The sequence below is a fragment of the Zootoca vivipara genome, chromosome 3 (assembly GCF_963506605.1).
Source record: "Zootoca vivipara chromosome 3, rZooViv1.1, whole genome shotgun sequence".
Taxonomy (NCBI): domain Eukaryota; kingdom Metazoa; phylum Chordata; class Lepidosauria; order Squamata; family Lacertidae; genus Zootoca; species Zootoca vivipara.
Window position 1 is genome coordinate 115507641 of NC_083278.1, and position 7392 is coordinate 115515032.

The 7392-nt window shown below is 47.5% G+C and overlaps 1 long non-coding RNA gene across 1 annotated transcript; it reads left to right on the plus strand.

Moving 5' to 3' along the window:
• The first annotated feature begins 2191 nt into the window (after nt 1–2191).
• Nucleotides 2192–7095, plus strand: LOC132591928 (uncharacterized). Its single transcript, XR_009557404.1, has 2 exons — nt 2192–3688; nt 6845–7095. It is a non-coding gene; the product is annotated as an uncharacterized LOC132591928 (long non-coding RNA).
• The last annotated feature ends 297 nt before the right edge of the window (nt 7096–7392 follow it).

Here is a 7392-nt window from a genome sequence, read left to right on the forward strand (position 1 = left end):
GCCCCTTGTAAGGTCGTGTCGGCATGGATGTTAAAGTCCCCTAGGACAACCAAACTAGGTGTCTCCAGGAGAACATCTGCCATGACCTGAAGCAGCTCGGGCAGGGAATCCTTGGTGCAGCGAGGAGGTCGGTACACCAAAAGGAATCCTGTACTGCCCCTATTGCACAACTTCCAGAACATGCACTCAGAGAACTGGGTCTTCCCAATAGGACGTCTGGTGCAAACTCATGACTTCCTAAAAATCACTGCAAACCCCCCCCCCCACAAGGCCTGGGTTGCTGTGCGTAAGAGAAACCTGGTGGACAAGCAGCAGCAAGGACAGGCCCACCTGCTTCATCCAACCAAGTCTCTGTTACACATGCCGGGTCAAGTCCTCTATCCATGATCAAGTCATGGATGGCAGTGGTCTTATGAATCATTGACCTGGCATTGCACAGCAACACCTTCAGGTCGTGTGGGTATCCCTTGCTGATTCCAGTATCCATCCGGTCAGGACCAGACCCAGGGTGTTATGTACATAACACAGAGGCAAGGATAGTCCTCAAATAGCGACTAAATCTGCTTCCTCGGTAATGAAATGGTCTGGTCTTAGCATAACTCCTCCTCCTGCCCGTGATCACTGAGGTTGGGTGTCCCAGTGCATTCTGTTGGCTGGGGCCCACTCCCAGGCAGCCCTGACCCTCTCCCCTTAAGAACAGAACACAAACCATACAACAAACCAATAAAACAGTAGAAACCAAAAAAACAACAACCCAATGATAATAATTTACAATCATACTAAAACTAAACCAACCCCCATCCCCAACAAAATGTCCACCCCACCCCCACAAAACAAAATTCAAAATACCACAGATTAAAAACTATTTAAAGCACCTAAAACATTTAAATAATTAGCTAAATAATTACTTAATAGCATTAGGGTTGTCAGACTCAATAGAGGACAGGACTTCTGTGCCTTTAATTGCCCTGCTCTCTTTTGAGTCTGGAAACCTTAAAGAGAAACCAGCAGACCCTTTTGCTTGGAAATTAAATAAAGGGTCTGCTGGTTTCTCTTTAAGGTTTCCAGACTCAAAAGAGAGCAGGGCAATTAAAGGCACAGAAGTCCTGTCCTCTATTGAGTCTGGCAACTCTAAATAACATTAACACATGGGGGCTGGCCCTCACCCTTGTCCCACCCCCAAAGCACCACCCCAAGGGATGGCCTCCTTTGGTGACCCCCCACCCCTTAGGCAGGCTGGCTGGCTGGCTGACTGGCTTCATAAACTGCCCCAGTAGCTGGACCACGTCCAGCTGGGGCAGCAGCTGTTTCCACATTGCCTGCCTGCCAGGGACCTGGCCCCTGCAGTACTCTCTGCAGTATTCTTTGCTTCTGTAGCAGCAGCAGCAGCAGCCCTCCAAGTGGGGGAGACAGCAGTCCCCCCCAACAGCCACAGCAACAGGAGTTTCTGGGTGGGGGAAAATGGCACACCCCCCCCAAGCCACAGCAGCTGCAGCAGAAGTCTCTGGGTAGGAAAGATGGCAGTCCCCATCCATGAAACATGGCCATCCAACCTCTGTTTCAAAACTTCCAAGGAAGGAGAGTCCACCACCTCTTGTGGGAGTGTCCCACTACTGAAAAGCTCTTACGGTCAGAAGGCTTTTCTGAATGTTTACTCGGAATCTCCTTTCTGGCAACTTGAAGCCATTGGTTTGAGTCCTACCCTCCAGAGCAGGAGAAAACAGGCATGCTCCCTCTTCCATGTGACAGCCCTTAAGAAATTTGAAAATGGCTATCATATCTCCTCTCAGCCTCCTCTTTTCCAGGCTAAACATATCCAGCTCCTTCAAGCACTCCTCATAAGGCTTAGTTTTCAGACCGTTGATCATCTTGGTTGCCCCTCTCTGCACATGTTCCAGCTTGTCACTATCCTTCTTAAATTGTGGTGCCCAGAATCGGCCACAGTATTCCAAGTGTGGTCTGACTAAGGCAGAATAAAGGTAAAGGTACCCCTGACCGTTAGATCTGGTTGCGGACGACTCTGGGGTTGTGGCGCTCATCTCGCTTTACTGGCCAAGGGAGCCAGCGTACAGCTTCTGGTTCATGTGGCCAGCATGACTAAGCCGCTTCTGGCAAACCAGAGCAGTGCACAGAAACACAATTTACCTTCCCTATTTATCTACTTGCATTTTGACGTGCTTTCAAACTGCTAGGTAGGCAGGAGCTGGGACTGAGCAACGGGAGCTCACCCTGTCGCAGGGATTCAAACCACTGACCTTCAACTTCTGTTGATGGAGCCTAGAATAGCATTAGCTTGTTTTGCTGCTGCATCATACTGTTGACTCATGTTAAGCTTGTGGTCCACCAAGACCCCTAGATCCTTTTCACATGTACTACCAGTAACCCAGGTGTTCCCCACCCTATATTTGAGCATCTGGTTCTTCCTGCCTAGGTGCAGAACCTTACATTTGTCCCTATTGAAATTCATTTTGTTAGCTTGTGCCCAGTTCTCCAATTATTAAGGGCATTTTGAGTTCTGATTCTGTTTTCTGCGGCATTAGCTAATGCTCCCAGTTTGGTGTCATCTGCAGATTTGATGAGCATCACCTCAATTCCTTCATCCAAGTCAACAACAGGTCCAGGACAAGAACCCTGTGGCACCCCACTTGTCACTTTTTTCCATGATGATGAGGAAATAGTAATGAGTACTCTTTGGGTTCTGTCAGTCAACCAACTACAAAACCATCTAACATTGTTCAACCCACATTTTACCAGCTTCCTTGCAAGGATATCATGGGGGGCTATGTCAAAAGCCTTACTGAAATGAAGATTACTATGTCCATAGCATTTCCCTGATCCACCATGTTTGGAATTCCATAAAAAAAGAAAGAAATCAGATTGGTCTGGCATCCCTTATTATTGAGAAACCCATGCTGGGTCTCTTAGTAATGACACCATCCTTTTCTAAATGTTCCCAGACCGACTGCAGAATTATCTGTTCGTGGACCTTCTGTGGTACAAATGTCAAGTTCACCAGTTGGTAGTTGCCTTGGTCTTCCCTTTTTCCACTTTTTTGAAGATGGGGACAACATCTGCCCACCTCCAGTCTGTAGTGACCTCACCTGTTCTCCAAGAATTGTCAAAGACAATTGACAAAGGCTCCGAAATTACATGTGCAAGCTCCTTTAGTACCCTTGGATGCAGCTCATCAGGCCCTGGAGATTTGATTTGATTTAAAGTAGCTAGGTGTTCCCTTACTACCTCTTTTCCTCTCTTGGGGTGCAGCTCCCTCCATACATCATTCATTCTGTTATCAAAGACATAGAGTTCTTCCTTTAGAGTCTGGCAGGTTGGGGAGGGGGTTCAGCTGAGCATGGCCATCACAAAAAGGAGAAAGTGAGTGAACACAATGAACAATGGCCATTGAAAATACTGCATCAATGTGCATCGTACTGGGCAAGAGAAGATAAGAAAAGCAGGCACCAAAAGGGCAGAAGGTACGTAAGCCACATGAATGTCCACATGACATCTCTGAAAGATATTCTCTCTATAAAAGAGCAGAGCCCCGACTGAAAGCACCACCGAGTCCTCAGCTCATCCACTGTCCTTCTGCGTTCATCCAGAGAACCCAACCAGAACTCCACCATGAGAGCTCTCTACTTTGCATTGGCCATCGTGCTGTTGGTTGTCGCTGACATGGCTGTTGCAGGTATGAACCGGATTTCTACAGGGTGGGAAGAAGGGGCTGTACTTTATAAGGCAGACTGAAGGGGCTTCTGCCTTGGCCTGAATTCAAGGGAGAGGTATGGGTTTCATAGGGAAGGCAGTAATAGCCACCAACCTACATAGATGACCTTCAAAGAGGATTATAGAAATTTATGAAAGAGAGGGATATCAATGGCTACTGGCCATGTTAGCTGTGCTCCATCTTCACAGGTGGAGGCAGTAAATGCTTCTGAATACTCCAGGGGGAAAGAGTGCCCTTGTGCTTGGATCCCCCTTGTGGGTTTCCCACAAGCATCTGGTCAGCCACTGAGAGAAGAGGGTGCTGGATGAGATGGACCATCGACCTGATCCAGCAGCCTCTTCTTATGTCCTTATGGTGAAGACAGAAGGGGCTCCTGCCCTGGCCTGAAGTCAAGGGAGTGGTGTGGGCCCCATGGGAAAGCGATGGCATAGAGCAGGTGGTCTTGGGTCAAAACTGGAGCCTCATTTGGACTTCAAAGAGCGTTTTGGACTGGGAGACATTTCAAAGGAGAAGCCACAGCTTAGCGGTAGAACAGCAAGGAGAACAGGAGGTCACCTCCCCTCAAAAAGGATGTTGTGTTCCAGGCAAACGTTCAGGAAAGGACAAACAAAATGACCAAGGGCGGAAGCAACTCCGCCAGGAGGGAAGGCTACAACATTTGGGACGTTTTCAGCTAGAGAAAAGGCTGCTAAGAGGAGGCATTATAGGGGTGCCTAAAATCATGTGTGGAGTGGAGAAAGGGGACAGAGAAAAGGCTGTATTCAGTCAGCGGTTTCTTTTTTTAAAAAAATAATATTTATTGCATTTTGCAGCATTACAAATCATTATACCTTCACATCAGCTTTATATCTTCAGCAAAAAAAGAGAGAGAAAAGAGAGAGAAAAATAAAAAATAAAAAGGAGAAAAAACAAAGAATATCAAAGAAAAAAGAAAAAAGAGAAAAATTAAACATCTAATATATAAACCATTTTACTAAACTTTGACTTCCCCGTTCCGTCCTTCCCAAGTCTTGTTATATCCCATTTTGGCAATTTTCCTAATTATTTACATTAATCCAAATATCTCAAATAAATTCTTATAATATCAAATTACATAAAATCCCATCAATTATACTCCCCAGACTTTAATTCTATAATAATCCCCTTTAGCTTCCTGTTTTCCCTAAAAATCTCCTCAAACCTCTATTTCTAACAATTTCTAACAAAAAAGAACATTTATTATTTTAAATCAATACAAAAGATCGCCCCCCTTCACTCGGGTGCCCTTCTCTGGACGACCCGACCAGCATCTTTAAACAGTCCGATTCGAAGCCGTATTATCCGTCTCTTAGTTGTAATGTCCTCTGGCAATCAACCTACTCCGTCTCTCGCCCACTCCAACCCCATTTCTTCTTCCCAGCAACCCTTCTGCCGCCCCCATTGTTCATATCTTTCGCCCGGACCTACCCTCCCCTCTCTCACTGCGGAGGTTCGACTCCGGGCCACAACTTGATTGTTTTTCCTTGGAACCAGCTCTCCTCCTCTCACTAGGAGAGACAGCTCCTGGATCTCTTTGTACATTGGAGCTCCTTGGTAACAATCTAAGTCCTGTGCAACCTCTCTCACCGCTTGCGCTTCGATCCAAAACTTCTTCTCCTCTTGTTCTGTCACCTTTGTATCAGTATTCTTGTCATCCTCTAATTCGTCCTCTTGTTTTTCCTCATTGTCAATGGAGAGAAGTCGTTGCTGTGTCTCAAGGCATAACTTTGTAATCCTTTTGTATTCCTTTACTCCTTCAATGATTTCGTAGACTTTTCCCCAGACTCTTTGTAACCCATTCTCTCCCATCTTGTGATGTTGTTTAGTCTAGGGATTTCCTTTGTCCTCTCCAATTTCAATATGGCGATCAGGCAGAAGTGTCGGAGACGTGTCTTAAACTTCACTAGCCGGGGCTCCAGATTCCCGCCACCCGGTATCCGAAGGGGTCGTCAATTAGAAAAATAAAACCAGTTTTGCAGAAATCCAGTCTTATAAAATAAAATCGTCTCCCCTTGGCTCTGCTAACCACAGGTGAGAGCTCCTGCTTGCTGTTTTTAGAGAGATACCAAGTCCCGTTTCAGCTTAATAGCTGCAGGCTTGGTAATTGCATCTAAAAAGTCTCAGTGAAGGGGGGGAAAGACCTCCGTCTTCTTTAAATGCCACCCCCAAGTCCGAATTCCCCCCCAAATTAAATATAGAATCTTACTTGCAAATCCAATTCTGATTTTGGAGGCATCTGGTGCTCAATTGGTGTCGGCTCGGAGCTTTGCGCCACAGAGTGAGCGTATCGTCCCGAGGCTCCGTCGCGCGCCGTCTGCTGATTTCACCCCCTAAAAAGGGGGGGTTACTCGCAGCGGCCAAGACTTCAAGGAGCTCTGCCGGGTGCCACGTCCCTGGACAGCCCAGTCCAGGGGTTCTCTTGGGGGCCACCTCACTTGGATGGCACTCCCCCCCCTGCGACGCCCGGGGATCTCGGAGATCAAGAATCCCAATGGCCGCCAGACCGGAAGTCCGTTCAGTCAGCGGTTTCTGTCCACAACCCCATGCAGACATTTCTCCATCCTCTGGCCCGAGGCAAGCAAGAGGCAACATTGCATCTCAGGAGCACATTCCAGCCAGGGAAAACCCACTGTGTGTGGAGTGTGTGGAGCAGGGCACTGGGAGGTGTGGCCTAGGAAGGGGGTGTGGCTTGAGCCAGGCAGAGAGATCTGAAGGGCTGCATTGAGCACCCAAGGCTGAGGTTCCCCACCTTCAACCTCTAACATAAATGTTTGGTTTGAAGCTCCTTCCAGATAGAGACCATAGCTCAGTGGTGGAGCATGTGATTTGTCTTGCATGCAACAGGGCATTCCCTCTCTGTAGATCATTGGTGGGAGCTCCACCCATGGGGAGGTGGTCTTGCTTTGCCTCAATATTTATAATTCGTTCATTTATTGCATTTATATGCCACCTTTCCCCCATGTGGTGTACATGGTTCTATTTAAGCACCACAACACCCAGTGAGTTTCACAGCTGAGCAGGGGTTTGCACCCTGGTCTCCCAAGGCCAAGTCCAACATTCTAACCACTATACCACACTGCCTTTCTCTTTCTCCTGCAGGACCCTGCGGTAAGGGGCAGCGCCCCTGCCGCGACTATGGAGGCACCTGTGGCACGCACTGCCTGAAGACCGGGCACTACTACGCCACCTGTGACTGCGGTCATGGCACCGTCTGCTGTCTGCCTCACAGGAAAGGCTGAGCAGGAGGCAGGCCGCCTCATGAGGAGGAGCCGGAGACCCTGTCTTCGCCACTCAGCTGTGTAGAGGGGCCCATCATGGATGCTTCTCCTCAATAAATTGACATGAACGTCCTTGGCGAGTTCTGTGTGCTTCCTTCAGGGGGCAGGCAGGGAGGGGGAATTGTAGGTTTTTGGGGGCAACATATTCATCTCAGATGCTTGGTGTTTCCAGAGCCTTTCCCCCCATGTACAAAGTAACAAAATAAAGGGTACAAACAAAATAAGGGGTATAAAAGTGGGCCAACAAAATTATTAATTAAAAGCTTATATGTGGATGATGTTATTTTAACATTCAAAAACCCACTAGAAAGTGTATCAGCAGTTTTGGAAGAAATAAAGGAGTTTGGAAACTTAGCAGATTTTAAACTA